We start from the raw sequence: 23138 nt of genomic DNA, 5'->3' as shown, positions 1-23138 counted from the left end.
TTTATTTAATTGTCCACCACCATCCACCAATGGGAAACCCAATCCTTTGGTTGTGGGATTTCTCAGCTTTGTCAATAGCATTCACTTCTGCTGTTTGACATGCATTTAGTGCTCTCTTGCAGCTTCATTCAGTTGATACTTAATTAGTAGGTATGGCTGGCATACGCTCCTAATTGAAATATGGTCAGTCTGCTGGCTTGACAGCCTAGGTTTAAGATGAGGGGGAAAAGATTTAAAAGGTACCTGAGGGACAGTTTCTTCATGCAGAGGGTGGTGTGCATAAGGAATGAGAGAAAGTGGTTAAGGCAGATTCAATAGCATTTGGATAATTGCATGGATGGGAAAGGATTAGAGGGATCTGGGCCAAACATGGGTTACCATGGACCGGTTGGGCTGAAGGGCCTGTTTCCCTGCTATTTTGCTCTGTGACTCCATGATAGTAAAGGTAGAATAGGGAATATCCCAGGCCACATGGTTACAGATTGTGATGGAGTACAACTGTGTTATTATTGGTGGCCCACAACATCACATAAATGCCCAGTTTTAAGTTGCTGGATGTTGTAATGACTTCAACAAAGCACATAACAAGGTTGGCCTCTTAGAGTATGAACTATCTGATTGGGCAGGCAATTATGACCTCAATCAGGGTGGGTTTTTCTTCAGTGCATTGGGCAGTTTTACTTGGAGCTGGTGTACTCGGTCACTGCCTTTGTCCCCTGTGACACGGCATGCTTGGCCAGTTCCCCGGGCAGCAGTAGGCGCATGACGGTCTGGATCTCCCGGGAGCTGATAGTGCTGTGCTTGTTGTAATGCCTGCAATGCACCCGAAGATGTCATTAATGAAAGAGTTCATGATGCTCATGGCTTTGGAGGAAATGCCAATGTCAGGGTGAACTTGCTTCATCACTTTGGAGATGTACAGATTGTAACTCTCCTTCTTGGTCTTCCTCTTCTTCTTACCGCTTTTCCTTTGCAGCTTCTTCTGGGCCTTTTTGGCACCCTTCTTAGAAGCTTGGAATTTCTTTTCTTCAGGCATGGTGTATGCAGACTGCAAACAGTTCAAACTCCAAGAGGCCAACTTCATGAGCTTTGTTGAAGTTATACATCCATTTAGCTGGACGACATTCTCATTACAAGTAAAACAAAGGTAGATCACCTACAGAACCTGGAGAAGTCCTTTCTTATTTTTCAACAGCCAGTGTGCACTGAAAGAGAGAGAAACGCATCTTCATGGTAGCTCAAGTGATCTATCTTGGCTACACAGCTGTGACTAGTTGGGTCTATATCCTTTTGACGACCAGGTACGGACGATTATAGAAACTACAGTGCAGAAGGTGGCCATTTGGCCCATCGAGCCTGAACCAACAATCCCATCCAGGTCCTATTCCCATAATTCACATATTTACCTTCCTAATCTTCCTGACACTAAGAGGCAATTTAGCATCGCCAATTAGCCTAGCCTGGACATCTTTGGAGAGTGGGAGGAAATTGGAGCACCCAGAAGAAACCCACAGAGACACGGAGAACATGCAAACTCCACACAAACAGTGACCCAAGGAATTGAACCTGGGTCCCTGGTGCTGTAAAGCAGCAGTGCCAAGCACCGTGCCACCCTTTATATCTGGGCCCTTAAGGATGCCCTGGCTCCCACCTCTACCTAGGAGTTCATACTCCAAGAGGCCAGCCCCATGTGCCTCGTCAAAGTCATCTCAGATCAATTCCGATTGGATCCCATTTAGCACAGTGGTTGTGCCACACACTAAATGGAGGGTGTCCTCAACATGAAGAGCACAAGAACTTGTGCAATGGTTATTCCAATCAATACTGCATTGGGCAGCCACATCTGTGACAGGTTGATTAGTGAGGATGAGGTGCAGAAGATTTCTCCCTTGTTTACTACACGAATGAATAAGGTGCATTCCGAAATAGAATTTTCTGACCTGCAAACTTGTGGATGTGGCTTTAAACATCAGTGGTTGGTGACCACTGACCTCTGCTTCTTGCTCAGGATTGGATGGTGTGCCTGTCAGACAGCTAACTGGCCAGCGTTAAGCCTCTCCCAGGATTCAGGACCCCGGGGTCAGAAATGCTGCTGACCAAGGGCTGCCAATCCATGTGAGGTTGCCAGCTCTGGACAGAGCCACCGCTAACACAACCAGGTGTGGCCTAGGATGGCCGAGGGACCCAAGCCACACATGAGGCTGAGATGGGGATCCAGGGGTGGGGACAGAGCTGGATTTCAGTGGCAACCCACCTGTGCGCTGCCAGGTTTCTCAATTGGGCACCATTTGCCTTTAGAAGAGGGACCCCTCACCCTCAAGAAGATCTAATCACATATGTTTCCTCCAGGTTCTCCAGTTTCATCCCACAGCCCAAAAGGACGTGCTGGTTATGGTCACTGACCATGCTAAATTCTCCAGTGTACTCAAACAGGCACCAGAGTGTGACTTCACTGCAGTGTTAATGTATGCCTAGATGTGACACTAATAAATAAACTTAAACGCAGATTGATTTAAAAAAGATTCTCACCTCCAGAGTAGCAAAGACAATGATCAGAATTGAAGCTAACATTCAAGATAGCAAATGCAATTCCTAAAATGGTGAGTTTCTAAACTTTATTATTGATATTGAGATGGTGACGGGGACAAATTAGGAAAAAATAGAAATGACCACTGGCTACTCCTGTGTAGTGCAGTCACATTCAGTGTAAGACCAGTCTTGGTGAATTAGTTGGAAACTAGCTGTGTATTTTCTTAGCAATGATATTGGACTATGTAAAAATGAAATCAAAAATTCAAACTTTCCTTATCCAAATTTTGACTTGATTCATTATTCTCATATGTATTAGTATACAATGAAAAATATTGTTTCTTGTGCGCGGTATAGACAGAGCATACCATACATAGAGAAAGAAAGGAGAGAGTACAGAATGTAGTCTTACAGTCATAGCTAGCGGGTAAAGAAAGATCAACTTAATATAAGGTAGGTCCACTCAAAAGTCTGATGGCAACAGAGAAGTAGCTGTTTTTGAGTCGGTTGGTATGTGGCCTCAGACTTTTGTATCTTTTTTCCCTTCGAAAGAATCATACTATGCAGAAAAGGCTCTTTGGCCCATCGAGTCTGCATCGAAACATTAGAAACACTTAGAAGGAGGAAGACAGTATGTCTGGGGAGCGTGGCATCCTTAATAATACTGGCTGTTTTTCCAAGCAGTGGGAAATGTAGACAGAGTCAATGGACCAACAGATGATATTGGAGAAAAGACAAAATTATTTATTACTGCAGATATCAGTAAGTGGTTCATCACCATATTCATTGTCAATTCACAAAATAAACCTTGACTTTGAAAATCCAGTGGCAGTACTTTTTCAGAATTCTGTCACCCCAATCATTAGGAGCTACGCTACTTGCAATACAACACGAAATCCAAAGTTTGAGCAAGTTAACGGAGGTTCTGTTGTGCTGGCTGAAGCTCTGCGAACCAAAACGTATTTTAACTTTTATCGGACTGCATGCTTAACTAAATGTAGGAAGCTGTTTGCATTTTTGAAGTGCAATATCATTAATCATTTCTATTTGCTGAACATTATGTTATACGCTCCCGCAGGGAAAAGAAACATTTGTGATGTATTACTCCGACAAGTTCAAAACAGCAAAGTTCCTCAACTCAACAGTTCAATGTTATTGGACATTCCGCCACATAAGAGAAATCTGAAACGTGGGGCGTCTGTTACAGACGTTGCAATTTCAGTGTAACTGACAGGGAAAGAGGGTATGACGCTATCAACCAAGATCCATAATTACTATTCAAAGAGAGTCCTCAAAAAAAGTAAATTAATTTATTCTGAATTCTTTTCATATTGAATACTATTTGGGGAATTCTTTTGTTTTTTATTGAATTGAAACAATTAACCTGTAAAAACTGTAGTAACTAAGTACAATTCCACTATTTTTGATGAGTGCAGTATTGAATAATAAATTTTAATGCTGCAAGTAATCGAGGTGACACAATTCTGAAAAAGTACCACCTCCGGATTTTCAAAGTCAAGGTTTACTTCAGGAGTCAACTCTGAAACTATTGAAATAGAAAGTGGTTTCATAAAATACTCAGAACTGTAACACCAGCCACAGCATTCTCATGGGATTTCCTCCGAAAACTGGTTAGGACTTCACAGTCACATCCAGACAAAGCACACGCATCCGAGTCAAATACAGAATTCCACTGGGTCAAATTTCTTCTAATTTTCTCTCATTACCTGTATCTAAAAACTGTTGAATAGCACAAGTCTAAGGGTGAATTTGGAGGAGCTGTAAGCTAATCAAGGTGAGGCTTACTGAGTTGGAAGGAAAACAAGTCTTGTCTTTTCGCATCAGGCATTCCTTCCTCAAATACAGGCGAAGTTAGATCCAATGCGGATGTCACAGAAGATAGACTCCTCCCTGAGAATATACACAAAACCTAGTATAGGAAAACCTTATTACTCCCAAGAAGACAGATGGAGTTCAATTTCCTGTTAGCCTTTGACTTTTACTGTCCAAAGTAAATGTCAAGTTAGATAGTTTCCTTGATTGCAGATTTTACTCAGTTGAGAACTAGACCAAAGTCAAACTAATGGGGGGGGGGCAGTGGGTGGATGCTGGGTCCAACTGTGGCAGAGGGGGGGGAGGGGAAGGAGCTAATAATTAGAGGAAAAGTGGCGATGATCGAGGATAAGGGGCTGATGATGGGGGGGGTAAGGAAGGGAGGGGTGGAAAAGGAAGGGAAGGGGGGGGCGAAAGGAAGGGAAGGGGGGGCGAAAGGAAGGGAAGGGGGGGAGAGGAAGGAAAGGGGGGGGGGAAGGAAGGGAAGGGGGGCGAAAGGAAGGGAAGGGGGGCGAAAGGAAGGGAAGGGGGGCGAAAGGAAGGGAAGGGGGGCGAAAGGAAGGGAAGGGGGGCGAAAGGAAGGGAAGGGGGGCGAAAGGAAGGGAAGGGGGGCGAAAGGAAGGGAAGGGGGGCGAAAGGAAGGGAAGGGGGGCGAAAGGAAGGGAAGGGGGGCGAAAGGAAGGGAAGGGGGGCGAAAGGAAGGGAAGGGGGGCGAAAGGAAGGGAAGGGGGGCGAAAGGAAGGGAAGGGGGGCGAAAGGAAGGGAAGGGGGGCGAAAGGAAGGGAAGGGGGGCGAAAGGAAGGGAAGGGGGGCGAAAGGAAGGGAAGGGGGGCGAAAGGAAGGGAAGGGGGGCGAAAGGAAGGGAAGGGGGAGGAAGGAAGGGAAGGGAGGGGAAAGGCTGACTCCATATCGGGGATGTGTAAGGGAGTCCCTGAGGCCTCCGAGGTAGGCTGGGATGGAGATTTATTCCTGGCATGATCAGGGTGCCTTCTGAAGATGGCACCATAAGCTCAACACAGGCAGAGTGTCATAAGATCTGGAGTGACACGTTGGTTGAAGAGAAACATGCCAGTTTTCTCACTGGAAACAACACTATTGCCATTTTCTGGTAAGATTCCCACACCAGCCTAACTCCATTCACTTAATTCTTTTAAATTTTTACTCTGGCTAATTTATCACAATAATGCAGCAGTGAGGCTTATCCCTTTAATTTCCATTTAAATTATGCTGAATGACTAATGGGCTCTGCTACAAACAAGAAGCTTCTTTAATGAAAACATCCAAGTGTGTGTAAATTCCAACAGAACCACAAGCTCATCCAAGCAGATTCTGGCCAAATTAGAAATGTGTAAGAATCCAATTGCATTTAGATCAACAGGCCAAAAGCCGACACAGCAGTCAAACACAGCCTGACCTTCACTGTAAGTCTGAGAGAAAGGTTGACCCTCAGGGCAAGAAGAAAATAAAATCCACATTCTACATCAACTGGAAGGCAGGTGCATTGTTTTCTTGGGCTTTCTGTAGCAAGGAGATTAAAATTAGTTGTCCTGTCATTAGCACAAAGGCCCTGTGCGATCAGACATGAGGATTGTTAGTTGTTGTGGAGGCAATGAGAGGCAGAAATTGTGTGCCATACTGAGATGGTAATAAGGCAAGGAGTACTCAATATGGTTTCATCTCCAAGGAGAGAACAGATTGCTATGGGTTGGATTTTCAATTTGGGGTCAGGAATGTGACACCCAGATCAGTTCATGATCCTCGACACTGTATCATGTCCATGTTGCTAACACAATGTAATTTTAAAAGGAGATCTGTGCAGTGTCCACATCTTCTCCCCGTGTCCACGTGGTTTCCTCCCACAGTCTGAAAGACGTGCAGGTTAGGTGCACTGGCCATGCTAACTTCTCCCTCGGTGTACCTGAACAGGCACCAGAATGTGGGGACTAGGGGATTTTCACAGTAACTTCATTGCAGCATTAACGTAAGCCTACTTGTGACACTAATAAATAAACTTTGAATTTTAAGATCTCCGCGTTGGGCTGGAGGTGAGCGGGTGCCAATTAGTGGTGCTGGGCGCTGTGGAAAGCAGGAATACAGAGTGCAAGGTTCAGAGGGTAGAGGGGAGCCTTGCCAAACACAGCAGGCAGGAGATTAGAGGGTTCAAATCTCTGTGGCACAAACAAGTAGCTAAACAATAAAAGTAGATCCACTTGAAGTGAATAACCCCTTTCTTCCAACAATCATACTTTAACAGAGGTATCACTCCCTGTCACGCTGTATTGTTTCCGATAGCTGGTGCACCAACGTGCATCAGACTGTTCACTCCTCCCTCTCTGCAATTTAAAAATTACCACTGGTTCCCCTCAACCCATTGACACACCACCAGGAGCACAATTTTCAAAGTTCATCCTCACCCCAGAGACAATTCAAAGTCATATCATATGTACATGGTGATATTATGAGTGAATTCTATTACAGACCCCTCTTTAGAATGGAAGATTATAAATCAACGTCTTGTCTGCTAAAGTGAAGGTAAACGGCATTATTTCAAAGGAGAACAGGGATTTATCCCCGTTAGGCTGTGGAATCCCTATAGTGCAGGAGGCCACCATTCCGTCCATCACGTCTGCATCAACTCTCTGATGCAGGCCCTCCTCCCCACCCTAGCCCCATAACCCCACACATTTACCATGGCTAATCCATCTAACCTAGACATCTTGGGACACTAAGGGGCAATTTAGCACAGCCAATTCACCTAACTTGCACATCTTTGGATTGTAGGAGGAAACCGGAGCACCTGGGGGAAACCCATGGAGAACTGGGGAGAATGCACCAAACTCCACACAGTCACATCGAACCAGAATTGAATCCGGTCCCTGAGCACTCACCAACCTGAGAGCTGATGCAAAATGCGCTCCCACTGACTCTCAGAGGCCCACTGCCATTTGACACAACTTAGCATTGATTGACTGTGAATGGGACTTCCCTTATAGGCAAGGAAGTCCCATCATGGAGAGCTGTCAGCCAAACTGACTGGCTTACAGCTCTCCAGCACCTCCAAGCACAATGACCAGGAGTGGTACTGCAGTGTTCTGTCTGAGATTAAACCCCTGGACTGCTCCCAAGGTAAGTTCCGGGGGCCCCAGAGATGGGATCACAGGGGATGTACTGTGGGGGCAGAAGGGGAGTGAACGCAACGTTGGGGGTGGGGGGGTTTGGGAGGGGGGACTGCAGGGAGAACGGCGTGAAGCGAATAAGTATAATAGAATAAGTATCTAAGGAAGGATGTGCTGGAGAGAGTTGAGAGGGGGTTCACAAGAATGATCCCAGGAACAAAAAGCTTGACGTACGAGGAGTGTCTGAGGACTCTGGGACTGTTGCAATTTAGAAGGAGGATCTCATTGAAATTTACAGAACATTGAAAGGCCTAGATAGAGTGGACGGGGGGGGGGAATGTTTCCATTAGAAAAGGAGACTGGGATCCAGGGCACAGCCTCAGAACCAAGATGAGGAAGAATTTCTTCAGCCTGAGGGTGGTGAATCTGTGGAATTCATTGCCACAGAAGATTGTGGAGGTCAAGTCATTGAGTGTATTGAAGACAGAGATAGATAGGTTCTTGATTGGTAAGGGGATCAAAGGTTACAGGAAAAAGGGAGGTAAAATGGGTTGAGAAACTTGTCAGCCACGATTGGATGGCAGAGCACACTCAATAGGCCAAATGGCCTAATTGTGCTCCAATATCTATGGTCTATTGGAAGAGAGAGGGATGGCCAGAGCTCCCAAGTCCCGGAGGAGAGGGCGCCCCAAATCAGCAAGTGGAAAAGTGGAGAATCAGCAAGTGGGGGAAGCTGTAGTAATTTTGCATTTTTTTTAAAATAAAACAAAAATAGCAGCATCATTATTGAGGACCATCCCTAATTTAACCACTGTGCTAAAATAGGAATGTACTATTACACCAAGAAACATGTGTGTGTGTGTGTGTGTGTGTGTGTGTGTTACTGAATGTAAGGGAGGGGACAACAAGTTTAACTTAATTTATTCCCCTCTATGATTAAGCAGATCAAATGTCTGTCACCCTCAGGCCAGCCAGTATAAGATGAAGCAACCAGAGTCCAGCAAGTTCCCACACAGATGACTGAGAGTTGACGCACACAATCCTGAATACTGCTACTATTCAAGAGAAGAATGGGCTGGTGCACCTACACGGTCTATTGCCAGAGCACCACACTCAATAAATCTCTTTCTGCATTAAAATAGACTTACAAAGAACAAAGAACAGTACAGTACAGAGACCGGCCCTCCACCCTCCAAGCCTGCCCCAATCACATTTACCTATCCAGACCAATGCTTATATCCCTCTATTTCCCCGTTTGTTCATATGCCTATCAAGATAAGCCTTAAATGTGGCTAACGTAACTGCCTCAACTACCTCACCTGGCAGTGCATTCCAGGCCCCCACCACCCTCTGTGCAAAAACCTTCCCCTGCACATCTCCACTGAACCTGCCCCCCCACCCCCCTCCCTATCCTGAACCTATGCCCCCTTGTAATTGTTATTTCTGCCCTGGGAAAAAGCTTCCAACTCTTCACCCTATCTATACTCCTCATAACTTTTATCAGGTCATCCCTCAGCCTCAAAGTAGATAAGGGAAAGCATGGCTTTTCAGAACTCTAGCATCATTGTAAATACATGAACTCATAAAAAAAAAGCGGTTGGAATTTATTGGAGCTTGTTGAGTAAGTGGAGAATACACAGCCTTCTGTGGCAATGAATTTTGTGGATTCACCACCCTCGGGCTGAAGAAATTCCTCCTCATCTCAGTTCTAAAGGCTCGTCCCTTTACTCTGAGGCTGTGCCTCAGGTCCTAGTCTCTCCGACTAATGGAAACATCTTCCCCACGTCCACTCTGTCGAGGCCTTTCAATGTTCTGTAAGTTTTAATGAGATCCACCACCCCCAATCCCTCATCCTTTTAAAACTCCATCGAGTGCAGAACCCAGAGTTCTCAAACATACTTCATACATTAAACAAAATGGGTTTTGCACACTGGAGAACAGCAACGAGGCATGAGATTTGTTTATTCTTCCTCTGCACTGGCGAGGGATTCTTTTATAAATTTTAAAATTTATGGAAGGAGCCTTCTTTACCACTTCAAAGTGAAATGCAATTAAATACACAAACGCACAATTTCATTTGTAACATCAATGAAAACTAAATGAGCAGGAAATGTGTAATTTGAAAATCAAAGGCTATGGAGGGTGACATTGACATGTTGTGACACATACAGTAATAGCAGTTAGAAATTAAATGTCAGGATTTAAATGGTCATAACAGCTTCCTCACCATCCATTACTGCAAGTGTATATTGGTCAAGCAAATCGCATCTACTCATTTTATTTCTTGTTTCCCTAAATCGTATATATATATATGTATAAGTCAGACAATAAAATCTTTCATCACAGGTTTTTTGTGTCATGTATTTTATCAGGAGATTTTTGTCACAACATTCTGTGCACATGCGTGTAATTACAGTGTGAAAAACTCCACATTTAGCATTGCATCTGACAGCTAATAAAGCACTCATCAGAGACGGAACAGCTCTTGTATATTCATATTTCTTTCCAAAAATAAAACATCCAGAATTTCACGGCAAAGAGACCATTCAAACCCAGCTTTATAAAGTGATGATCCATCAGTCCGCTCCTTTGCTGCTTTTCAGTCTCATTTTTAAAAGATTTTTCTTTCCCCAAAAAGGTATCCACAATCTTGTAATTTGTGAGCTTTGAAAGGCCAGGACAATCAGTATTTTAATCTTTTATTTTAATTTTCAGGTGAATGTGTCACTGCCCTCACATCAGGCTTGAGAGATACAGTTGACAATTGATCTCTGTGGACACAGGGCAGAATTTTCCAGTCCCACCCGCCACAGGAATCGTAGCGGGTGGGACATGGACCATGCAAAGATCTATTGACTTCGGGTGGGATTTTCCAGTCTTGGGGCGAGCATGGATGGAAACTCCCGCCCACAATGTTCAAACTGGAATCTGTTCACAAGACAACTGGATTTCTTTCTGTGTGGGATTGGGCACACCACATACTGTGAGCTAAAGTTTCACAAGAATCCGGTATTCCCTATATTTTTGCACCTTTAGACATCTGTTGAATCCTCAGAAGTGGATGTCCATTGCTAACTGTGTCTGTGGATTAGATTTAGGAGGAGTTGTACACCTTTCACTTGAGCAACACCGTCATGATAATATCTTGTGGTTCACTCTCAAATGCCCACTGAAATGGAGGGCAGGTAGGGATGAGCATAAATGCTGGCCCCACAAGTGATGCCCATATTCCCCAAGCAAACAATAAAAAACTATCAACACAATGACATGGTAAGTCACCCACTTTTATAACTAAAAAAGGACTTTAAAGGTTCACCATCACTGCCTCGTTATTGTACAGATTCACAGCCAACTTTGTACAGCATCTTTGGCAAGATAACAGTGGTGGGTTCACTGTATTAATGCAATTTCCTCTCCGTTTTGAGTACTCCTCCCCTGCTGGCCCAATCTACAACAGTTCCTACTTCAATCAGGTCCCAACTTCAATGCCCCAAGGCCCTCCCTTCAGTTCCTTTGGGCTGCTGACCAGGCACATTTTGTAATCTGAACACTTCTTTTTCCCTACAAATATTTCATGTTTTCTTCACACTATTTCTTACTGTTTGAATTCCCTCACCTACCCCCTCCACAACAAGATAAATCTTTTCAACTTTTCAAGAAGCATGAATCTGCACGCAATACAAAATATGCCTCAATCCAATTAATTAATAAAAGATCCTTTGGTTCCATTACTAGTTTTAATATTTTACCATCTGACTTGCACAGCCTTGGTTATGACACTCAGTTTTATTAGTAGGATTAGCCAGACTAAGCTAAATCGTAAATTCAATTTTTGGTTTTATTTATCGAAGATCACAATTCATACTACATTGTGTAATTTTGCAAATCAGCACACGTTATACCCAAGTAGGTCTGTCACATGCAAATTACGTGGCAATACTATCAGACTTGGCATGGTGGCATAATGGATAGCACTGCTGCCTCACTGCACCAGGGACTGAGGTTCAATTCCTGGCTTGGGTTACTGTCTGTGGAGTTTGGCCATTCTCCTCGTGTCTGCGTGGGTTTCCAACAGGTGCTCTAGTTTCATCCCACAATCCGAAAGATGTGCTGATTAGATGCATTGGCCATGCTAAATTCTCCCTCAGTGTACCTGAACAGGCACCGGAGTGTGGCGACTGGGGGATTTTCACAGTAACTCCATTGCAGTGTTAATGTAAGCCTAGTTGCGATACTAATAAATAAACTGTAAAAACAACACAAGTAGACAACTAGCTTCACCAGGGCATCAGCTATATAAGGATAAAATTGATCCTCTGACCCACAGGGGATAACGCCATGGGAGTACTAGCAAATTAGTCAAATTGCAATTGTAGTGCTGGTTTTCCTTAACTGTCATTTTATTCGGAGATTAGGATAAGGGAGTTCCTTGAAAGGATAAGGGAGTTTGGCAGGTGTCTCAGGAGTTTATCTATATTGGCAAGGGCTTACACAAACAAAAACATCTGAAAGTTGCTGTAAGAGTTACTAGCTAGGAGTGTGTTATAAGTTGCTATGATTAGATTCTACAGCTCTCTGGTAGAGTAACCGGGATATCCTACTCTTAAGAATTCCTAAAGAAAATGACAAGAACTTGGAAAGTACACTTACTACCACTAACAAACTGTCAAATTAATGTCAGCGCTACTGATTCCGCTAAAACAAAATACACAGAGTATATATTTAATAATGTAGTCATGTTTCTCCTCCTCACTCCAGAAATGTTTAATGCTGCCTTTTACTCAATTCTTGCCAGCAGCACAAACTAAATCTGAAGTATGTTACACTTAAAGCAAAAGAAAATTAATTTCAGAACTATATAAACAAAATACAACTAAATGGACTTTCCCTCTCAAGTGGTGAAGTTAAACAGGTGTCCCAGAGTAATAAAGATCTTTAGATAGATTCACCATGCTTGACACTCTCAAAGAGAGCTTTTAAAAAAATACTCATTCCCAGGGTGAAGGGATCGCTGATAAACATTTAAAAATTCTTGTCCGTCAGATGGTAGCAATGGACCACGTAGTGAAGAAATGTCTGCAATTCAGTTAGGGAATGGGTTCCAGAATTTTGACCCGAGCATTGGACAACACTGCTCAAAATCCTATGCATGTTACTGCAGCAGAGTGAATTTTGGACAATTAAAAGAAAAATTTCTATGGAGTGTAAGCATTGGCTTTGGTGAGAGTGTAATACAGGCAGGAAAAGCTGGCGGGGTGTATAGTAGAAGGCCATTCCATCACCATTCAACTTACAGCCTGGGCAAGCATGAAGGGGGCAATTGGGATGGGGGTGTCCACTGGGAGATCAGGGTGCATGTGCAATAGTGCTCCTACAGCTCAGCAGCTGGCTTCCCAGTATGAATAGGTATAGTCCACTCCCACTACTGGCAAGAATCATATTTTGCCTCTTTTTGTTTTCTAAATGCCATATGATTGCGTCCGGAAGCTGACCCAAAAAAAAGATGCAATTCTCTCCCATTTTCACACTTTTTTGGAGTTGCCTCACAACGCCAGGAACCTGGGTTCAATTCCGGCCTCTATGACAGTCCATGTGGAGTTTGCACATTCTCCTCGTGTCTGCGTGGGTTTCTGCCAGGTGCTTCGGTTTCCTCCCACACTCCAAAGATGTGCAAGTTAGGTTGTTAAGTTCTCCCTCAATGTCAGGGGGACTAGAGGGGTAATGGGAATGGGACTTAGGTGGGATTGTTGTCGGTGCAGGCTTGATGGGCCAAATGGCCTTCTTCTGCACTGTAGGTTCTACAATTCAGTACTTTTTTTTCATAAGATTGCACCTGGAAGTTCTGCCCAATGCATTGGACTATGTTTGATCACTTTCAGGGTGTGAAAGGCCAGTGAAGAAATCCAATTCTCTGACTGATAGAAGCATCCTGGCATTTGGTGGCAACATTCTATGCAGCCAGTCGGGCAGTAAAATAATCTGGGATAGAGAAATCAGAATATCAGTTTCAAGTCAGGCAAGTTGACCCACCAGATGCAGGGTTAATGCAGCCTGCTGTTTATTTCTGTTCAGCTGCACTGAGACAAGTTGTACTGATGTAAAATAAGTGAAACTGGTCATAACTATTATTCTATATATACACATCATCAGGAAACAATGCAGCTTTTCAATTTGCATTAAGTACCCTCTCATCATATATCCATCTTCTGAAAATTTGAAGAAATATTCATGCAAAACGCATAAGTAAAGTTTACTTATTAGTCACAAGTAAGGCTTGCATTGACACTGCAATAAGTTACTGTGAAATTCCCCAAGTTGCCACAGTCCAGCACCTGTTCGGGTTAATGCACTTAACCAGCACATCTTTCAGACTGTAGGAGGAAACTGGAGCATCCGGAGGAAACCCACGCAGACCCGGGGAGAACGTGCAAATTCCGCACAGACAGTAACCCAAGGCGGGAATTGAACCTGGGTCCCTGGCGCTATAAGGCAGCAGTGCGAACCACTGTGCTGCCCATCTAGGGTGAAGTTTTCCAAACACATGACAAAGTGTCAGGTTCGACTAAAGATCAATTTGTTCCCATTCAGAAACACAGCCAAGTTTTCTCATCAGATCTTCTGACACAGTCAAAAAGAAGAATTGGGGGCATTGTTTGCACTGTCACTTTGATGGAGTGGGGTCTGATAGAGCAGGCATGGCTGGCTCTACATAGTAAGAGGTCTCACAACACCAGGTTAAAGCCCAACAGGTCTTTTGGTAGCAAATGCCACTAGCTTTCAGAGCGCTGTTCCTTCATCAGCTAAGTGCCTTCATGACACACGATAGCGCAGAGTGTCCAAGCAGAGACCGACAGCCAAGCTCCGCACACATGAGAATGGCCCCAGGATCCTGGTTGGAAGAAATTGAAGTATTTGACTGCTTTGAATTTGCCTGCAGTTGTCAATCAAAACCAGGACGTTTAGAAACATTGCAGTTAGGAGGATTTAGAAAGATTTCAAGGGATTTAAAAGGTTTTGAGCTTTCTAGGAAGGCTCAGAGATTTGAATAAGAACATAAACATAAGAACATAAGAAATAGGAGCAGGAGTAGGCCATCTAGCCCTTCAAGCCTGCCCCGCCATTCAATAAGATCATGGCTGATGTGAAGTGAATCAGATCCACTTTCCTGCTTTCTCCCCATAACCCTTAATTCCCCTGTCTATCAGAAATCTATCTACCCGTGACTTAAATATATTCAACGAGGTAGCCTCCACCACTTCAATGGGCAGAGAATTCCAGAGATTCACCACCCTCGGAGTGAAGAAGTTCCTCCTCAACTCCGTTCTAAACTGCACCCCCCTACTTATTTTGAGGCTGTGCCCTCTAGTTCTGTTTTCCTTTCTAAGCGGGAAGAATCTCTCTACCTCTACCCTATCTAGCCCTTTCATTATCTTATAAGTGTCTACAAGATCCCCCCCTCAGCCTTCTAAACTCTTAACAATTACAGACCCAGTCTATTCAATCTCTGGGTGGGGGTCCATTAGGGGCTGGAAAATTGCAGCAATAGTTTTCGCTGAGCAAAATCAAATTGTCAGAAATTTTGAAACAAATATTTAACAAGAACAACAAACACAAAAAAAAATTAAGGGGTCCAAATTTCATAATCTATGTCCCTTTCTTCTCAGCTTAGTTGTAAGCATCACTAGTTTGCTAACGCATTTGTTGGTTCTGGATCTCATTCAACCAATACAAGCCGAATCAGATATTTCCATGCTGTTTGGATGGATTCAGAATTCAGGCAATTTCAAATTTCAAGCTCAACTTTTTCAGACTCCTGGGCTTCGAAGATCAGATTCAAACTGCAGGAAGTCTGACCAAATCCAAGGTCTGAACTACATATGGATGATCATTGTCTTTCACTGTTCAGCACGTACATTTCGAAGACAAACTCCCCAGGGAACTGTTCCCAAATCCCTGCCAAATTTTACCCCTGAAATCAGCACCGTGGAAGCATCCAGCCTGACAAACTTCAACAAAGGAAAGGGTCAGATTACATTTGCTAAGATCAGGGAAATGCAAATTATCATTCAATACCTTATATGGTTTACATTAGAATAGCTACATCCATAAATAAGACAGGTCTTCAATTCATGTAAGCCTTCTCTGGTTTATTTTACCTTTTACATGTAATGTTAACTAGAAGTACAAGGTTCCAGAATTAAAATAAATCCTATACCAGCATTAAGTTTTTATTTATTAGTGTCACAAGTAGAAGTGCATTAACGCTGCAATTAAGTCACTGTGAAAATCCCCTAGTCGCCACACTCCGGTGCCTGTTTAGGGACACGAAGGGTGAATTTAGCATGGTCAATGCACCTAACCAGCACGTCTTTCAGACCATGGGAGGAAACCAGAGCACCCGGAGGAAACTCACACAGATGCCTGGAGAACATGCAAACTCTGCACAGTGACACAAGCCAGTCTCTGGCACTGTGAGGCAGCAGTGCTAACCACTGTGCCACCAATAAGTTTCCAAAAGCAGCTTCGATCATCTTTGGTGCAGGGTTTTATAATGAAAACCGATGACTGGAAGATAGACGCATGGCTACATACTCAAACATACTATACACATTGTTCTTTGCATAAACCTTAATCATTCATTTCTATTATGCCTTTCCAGTTCCAAGCCAATAAATTATTCAAAGCGAAATTACTTTTTTCTTTAGAATCATAGAATTCCTTTAGTGCGGAAGGAGCCCATTCGGCCCATCAAGTCATCACCGACCACATTACCACCCAGACCCTATCCCCATAACCCCATACATTTACCCTAGCTAGTCCCCTAAACACCAAGGGGTAATTTAGTAAGGCCAATCCACCTAATCCATACATCTTTTGACTGTGGGAGGAAACTGGAGCCCCCAGTGGAAACCCACGCAGACATGGGGAGAACATGCAAACTCCATCCAGACAGTGACATAAGCCAGGAATTGAACCCTGGTCCCCGGCGCTGTGAGGCAGCAGTGCTAACCACTGTGCCACCGTGCCATATATACGCAATGGCTAGATTGTGCGAAACAAGATCCCAGAACACTAACTGGATAAACCAGCTAATCTGATTTGGTGAGGCTTGGTTAGGATGCAAAGAGAAATGTTCTGCTGCTTGTTTTAATACGTGTGTCTGAATGCTTCATACTTCATCCCAAAGCTGGTACTTCTGACAAGACAGCACTCCATCAGTACTGCATTGAATATTAGTCTACATCACATAGTCCCGACTACACTGGGGTTTGAACCCATGTGAGTCCAAGTTGTAAGTGCTGAGTCACAATGACACCTACACTGATGGAACACATTCATATTTTGTTTCCTGTATGTGTTCAAATACAGTAAGAAGTCTCACAACTTCTCAGTCTTTTGGCTAAGATCAAGTGTAGTATAGGCATGCTGCACTTGGTTGAAGTCATTAGGTTACATTTTAGTTTCATTTGAAGCAATTTTTAAAAGCGACATCTCGGCCTTTTGGCTAAGATGCAAATGAGATCAAGCCTTGGAGGAGGAGCAATGCCTACTCCAATCATGGATCAGGTAGATCAAGCCCAAGACAGGAGGTGAGAGCCCGTCTTGTCAGCTTGCATCAGGAATGTCTCAACTTGTTGAGACTCTGAATTGGACTTGATTTGATTGATTGGATTAAAAAAAAGAACTCTCACAACACCAGGTTAAAATCCAACAGGTTTATTTGGAATCGAGAGCTTTCGGAGCACTGCTCCTCCATTATTCACCTGATGGAGGAGCAGCACTCCAAAAGCTTGTGATACGAAATAAACCTGTTGGACTTTAACCTGGCATTGTGAGGCTTCTTACTGTGCCCACTCAATACAATGCCAGCATCTCCACACCGTGTTCACATATAAACCAAGTCCTCAGTTCATGCAAGTTCATTTGCAGTAATTTTAAATGTTAATTCAAATGAGTTAGCCACTGCACAAGTGAAAACCACATGCCTTTTAATTCAATACCATTTGTATGCAAGGAGTTTTCCTCACTAAACAGCTCTCTTTGGGTAAATGTTACACTGGATAATGTACAGTATCCTCTCCACTGACCTGCAGACGAGAGACAAAGATATTATTTTATTATTCACACAATGTGCTGTTTATCTCTCATCTTTAGCAAAGACTCGGACTGAGCCTTACAATTGAAAAATGAAGCAGTAAATCAGCTCAGCCGACAAGTTTACATTTTGGTAATTTCACACACACACACACACACCCCCCCCCTCTCCCCCACCACCACCTACCCCAACATTTGAGTTCCAACTCAAACTCTCCAAGGAATCTCTGCTTCAAAGCATCAGTATTCCAAGCACCTGTATCAATATACCCGCTTTCTCACATCAATTCATTGAAGAGCCACAGTCAATTGGTTTTGAATTACAGCAAAGAATGTTCTATTCTGCTGCACTTTCTAGAACATTTCACTTAAGCAATGTTTCAGAATTTTTTCACTCCGTCTTTGGCCTGATTGATTCCAGCAGCACCTCGCCGGCGTTCCGAAATGAAACCGCTATAAATTGGAATGCCGATCAAGATTGCTTCTGAATGCAGAAATGTAAACACAAGGATGTTGAAATGTAACAAATTTCAACAACCCTATTCCCTTTAAAACAGAGAACGGCCAGGACGAACAGGACATCAATCAGCACCTCCTGCCGTGTTTCTCCATTATTTTCACTCATCTGTTCATACGAACAAGATAGCATTTCAAGTGGGACCTGAAAATAGCCTGAAATGCTACTCCACCTCTAAACCTCCACACATACTAACTGATCTATCCTGTGCTTTCAGCCATCTTTGGTTGCTTTCAGATCTGAGAGGAGACAATGGTCTAGTGGTATTATCATTAAACTAGTAGTCCAGAAACTCAGCTGATGTTGTGGGGACCCGAGTTCGAATCCTGCCACGGTGGAATTTAATTTCAATTAAAAAATACGAATCCGGGACTAAGAATCTATCGATGATCAGGAAACCATTGTCGATTGTCAGAAAAACCCATCTGGTTCACTAACGTCCTTTAGGGAAAGAAATCCTTATCCGGTCCGGCCTACATGTGACTCCAGAGCCACAGCAATGTGGTTGCCTCCCAACTACCCTCTGCAATGGCCTGACAAGCCAACTAGGGATGGGCAATAAACACTGGCCCAGCCAGCGACACCCATGTCCCACGAATAAATAAAGAAAATACTTGCAGCTTTTTCTTTAAGCCAAATAATGGCACAATTTTCCAAAAATAAGTGCTGTATTTTTATTCTTTCAACATTGCTGACTTCTGCTTTACTTTCTTTGGCCTCACATTGCATTCCCCGGTTAAATGGTGCAAAGTAAATGGACGGTTTCAAGACCTCCCTTTGCTATTTCTTGAGCCAAACTACAAGTGCCAAATAGAAGAAAATGATATTCTTAGATTTCTCTCCTTCACACGGACTCGCACACACAATCCGTCACAATCACAATAGCAATACCTTAAGCCGGATTTAACATGGCCCAGTGCAGTGGGAAAATGGCAGCTGGGTCCACCTAGACATGGGAGAGGCCTTGTGTCAATCACCTACCAATGACAAAATGTTCCCTGATTAAGTCAGATGACATAAGGGCTGATGCCAGGATGTCAATTAGACTCATTAATGAGGCAACAAACACCCATTATTCCCCAGTCCACCACATTCAATATGGCTCAGGGATTAAATGGAGGTATAAGGGCCTCCTGCCTTTAAGGTAAGGTCCCTGTTGGCCTGACAGAATCCCAGCCCTTGTTTTCATTTGGCCATATGTTATTGTAAATCTGACAGGGTGGGTTTGCAGGGGTCATAGAATTAAAACCATAGAATCCTACAGTGCAGGAGGCAGCCATTCAGCCCATCGAGTCTGCAACAACCACAATCCCACCCAGGCCCGATTCCCATAACCTTAAGCATTTACCCTAGCTAGTCCCCTTCAGTAAGGGGCAATTTAGCGTGGCCAATCCATCTTTGGACTGAGCGGGGAAACCGGAGCACCCAAAGGAAACCCACACAAACACAGGGAGAACATGCAGACTCCACACAGACAGTTACCCGAACCAAGAATTGATCCTGGGTCCCTGGCACCGTGAGGCGCCACTACATCAGTTACATTCTGATATTTCAAGAATCAGCTTCCATGAAAACATTTCATCTATATATACATAGGACCAAATAAATAGAACAAAAATCTGTTCAGTTACTCTCCGACTCGGAAAAATCACCTTGGCCTCTGGAAATAAGCCAGCAACTCACTTCCAAAAAGGCAGAGCACCTTCAGTTTCCTTTCTCTTCAGAGAGAAAGCTGGAGAAATGACTGCACACCAAGTGAAATGTTTCCAGGCTGATGGAGCCACTATGATGTGTAGGAATCCTCTGAGCTCATACACAAAACTGTTAGAAACTCCAAGGGAATTTAGCAAAGCACTTCCCATTAGGAGCAGCTACAACTCCCAAAGGTTTCATTCCAAAAGGGTGAATGCTTCAGGATGATTTGATACACAAATTGGCTAAAATTCTGGGTGAAACATATCATCTGCTGTCAAAGATAAAATTTCTGAGATCGCCAATTGAAATCCCACCAGTCTGTGGGATAGCTCTCCCAATTTTGGCATAAGCCGCCATGTTTTAATGAGGAGGACCTTGTAAGGTCAATGGAATGGGTATGTATTTTGTGTCATTTCTGGTGCTTTTTTTCTTTCCTTCTAGACATCATAGAGGTTTGATACAATTGAGTGACAAGCAAGGTTATTTCAGAAGGCAATTGAAATCAACCACATTGCTGCAGGTCTGAAGTCACATGTAGGCCAGACCAGGTAAAGACAGCAAATTTCCTTCTCTAAAGTGTATGTATTACTGTCGCAAGTATGCTTACATTAACTCTGAATGAAGTTACTGTGAAAATTTCCCAATCGACACACTCCAGCGCCTGTTCGGGTACATGGAGGGGGAATTTAGCACGGCAACACACCTAACCAGCACTTCTTTCGGGCTGTGGGAGGAAACCGGAGCATCCGGGGGAAACGCACGCAGACATGGAGAGAACGTGCAAATCCCGCACAGACAATGACATTAGCTGGGAAATAAAGCGCAGTCCCTGATGCTGTGAGGCAGCAGTGCTAACCACTGTGCCACCTGCATAGGATGGGCTCCCTAAGGACATTAATGAACCAGATGTGTTTTTACAACAATTGACAATGGGTGTCATGGTGGCTATAACAGTGACCAGCTTTTAATTTGAGATTTTATTCATTCAATTTAAATTCACCAGCCGCAGTAGTGGGATTTGAACATGTCCCCCCAGAGAATTAGCCTGGGTGTCTGGATTACTAGTCCAGTGACATTATCATGCTACATGGCATTCACTTTGTTTATAAATCTAGCTGCAGTAATGATTTTTATGTCAACATTTAACATTCAAAATCACTATATACATATATATTTGGAATGCAAAAATACTTTCTAAAGGATGTTAAGATTTCCTTCAACACCATGGCCTATTAAAAAGCCAGTAACATAGTTTTGAATGCTTTTCAAATCAAACCTTATGGCTTTTTTTTAATCTCAGTAGCAGAAATTTATAATGCCCATAATAAATTTTATGCAATTTCTTTGACACATTTGTGAATAATATGCTTAAATTTACTTATTTGATTGTCATTTCTGTCTTTTAATATCTTGATTATCTCAGCAGTATGGTGGCACAGTAGTTAGCACTGCTGCCTCACAGCGCCAAGGACCCAGTTTTATTTCAGCCTTGGGTGACTGTGTAAAGTTTGCATGCTCTCCCTGTGTCTACATGGGTTTCCCTTGGGTGATCCAGTTTCCTCCCACACTCCAAAGGTGTGTGGGTTAGGTGCATTGGCCATGCTAATTTGCCCCTTAGAGTCAGGGGGATTAGCAGGGTAAATACATGGGGTTAAGGGCTAGGGTCTGGGTGGAATTGTTGTCAGTGCAGGCTTGATGGGCCGAATGGTTTCCTACTGCACTGTAGGATCCTAGAATTAAGTTTTTCTTTATTTCAGGGCCACAATCTGTTTCAGAAACTTGACTTCCAACTGGATATTGTTTACTGGGAAGTTCGAAAGAGCTCTCCACCGCATTTGTTCATTCTGAGCATCTGTGGGTTACAGAATTTCTCAGCACACTGCAAATAATGGAAAGGGCCGTATCTCCTCATCTTGTAAAGATTTGAGAGTTTTATTGCATTTTGCAAAAAGAAAATTTCAAGCAAATAGGAAATCAAATCCTCAAAGCTTTATTTCAGCCACGTTATGACATCTATTGAGAAATGCAATTTCCTACTATCAAACAGACAGTAGTTGCAAGAGGCACAACCAATGAATAACAGCCCCCATTATTATTGTTTGACACTTACACAAGTAGATATTCCTTACCAAACACAGGGTTGCTGTAGTTGATGTTACAACATCAGTCAAAAATCTCTTTTTGGGAGACATTTTTGCACCAGGAGGTACTATTTTACACATCCTTGGAAACTACGCTCATAATAAACTTAAGAACAGTTTATGAACTAATGTTCGTTTAACTTAAGTAAATTTATGTATCTCAAATGCACACCAATACAGCAAATGTATTTACTAAAACTGCATCAAAGAACAATTTATTGCTGGAGCACATATTGAGAAACTGTGCACCTGCAGCTTGTGAGTTCTCCATTCACTAACCTTATAAAGCTGAAGTCTCAATGCCTTAAGGCAGAGCGTGTGGACAGATTGGGATTGGGTGCGGATGAGCAAAAATACTGTGCGGTTTGGAAATTGAACTGTTTCCAACGCATTTAAGAACAGCAACAGATATGTGGAAAATCAGTCAAGTTTTCAAAAAGAGTTGGCTGTGAGGGAAAGTAATGATAGAACTTGGATGTCACACAAACATTATTTTGTATTATTGCACAAGGGCAAGGGCAACACATTTACTTCAGAAAATAACTGATGTAACCAAGGTTTCGACAAGAGAGCTTAGACGTGGAACATTCTCATTTCCAAAATATATTATTTCATATTAAATTACCATTTTACTACCCTTAACCTCAGACTGTTTATTTTCTATATCCCTGCAGTTTCACTGGCACTTTGCCTTTCCTCCCAGTCCATCATCATCATCAATGAAATGTAACAACCACCCTTCTGCATCAATGTCCTTTTATAAACAGACCACAATTTGTCCCAATACTGATCCCTGTGCCGTCTCTGCCCATGTGCATCTCCCACCAAACCATCATCCCTCCAGCACTCCCATGCACCCTCAGTCATTCCCAAACAATGTACATTCACAGACCACACACAGACAATAGGCATCCGTTTCACTACATCCCAATTCTCTCAACTTGTAGGAGGCCTACCTCTTCTGGTGCATATATTTGGGGGACCTTCCTCCCTACAAATGCTTAATGTTAACTTAAGAATCAGTATATATACTGCAGCATAATTTAACGACACTTACTGAAAGATAGATGAGCTGTATTCAGTTTAACAATCTGTAATAAATAAATAATTGCTTCTTCTTTATGCAACATAAATTTAGCACTGTTCACATTCACCAACATTGACCTTCTGAAATATCTCTGCCCAAGACCGGGCGGAGAAGTGGCAGATGGA

The 23138-nt window shown here is 43.1% G+C and overlaps 1 protein-coding gene and 1 non-coding gene across 3 annotated transcripts in view; one reads left to right on the top strand and one right to left on the bottom strand.

Annotated features, from left to right (window-relative positions):
* The window catches only part of ttc28 (tetratricopeptide repeat domain 28), a 723607-nt gene that overhangs the window by 388869 nt on the left and 311600 nt on the right, over positions 1–23138 (bottom strand). The gene's annotated exons all lie outside the window — the stretch shown is intronic.
* On the top strand, positions 16859–17047 carry LOC145356226 (U2 spliceosomal RNA). Its single transcript, XR_013889092.1, has one exon. It is a non-coding gene; the product is annotated as a U2 spliceosomal RNA (small nuclear RNA).

Source organism: Carcharhinus amblyrhynchos, chromosome 20 (assembly GCF_965287045.1).
Source record: "Carcharhinus amblyrhynchos chromosome 20, sCarAmb.v2.hapA, whole genome shotgun sequence".
Classification (NCBI taxonomy): Eukaryota; Metazoa; Chordata; class Chondrichthyes; order Carcharhiniformes; family Carcharhinidae; genus Carcharhinus; species Carcharhinus amblyrhynchos.
Note: the sequence above shows the minus strand (reverse complement) of the source record. Positions and strands in the feature narration are given on the sequence as shown.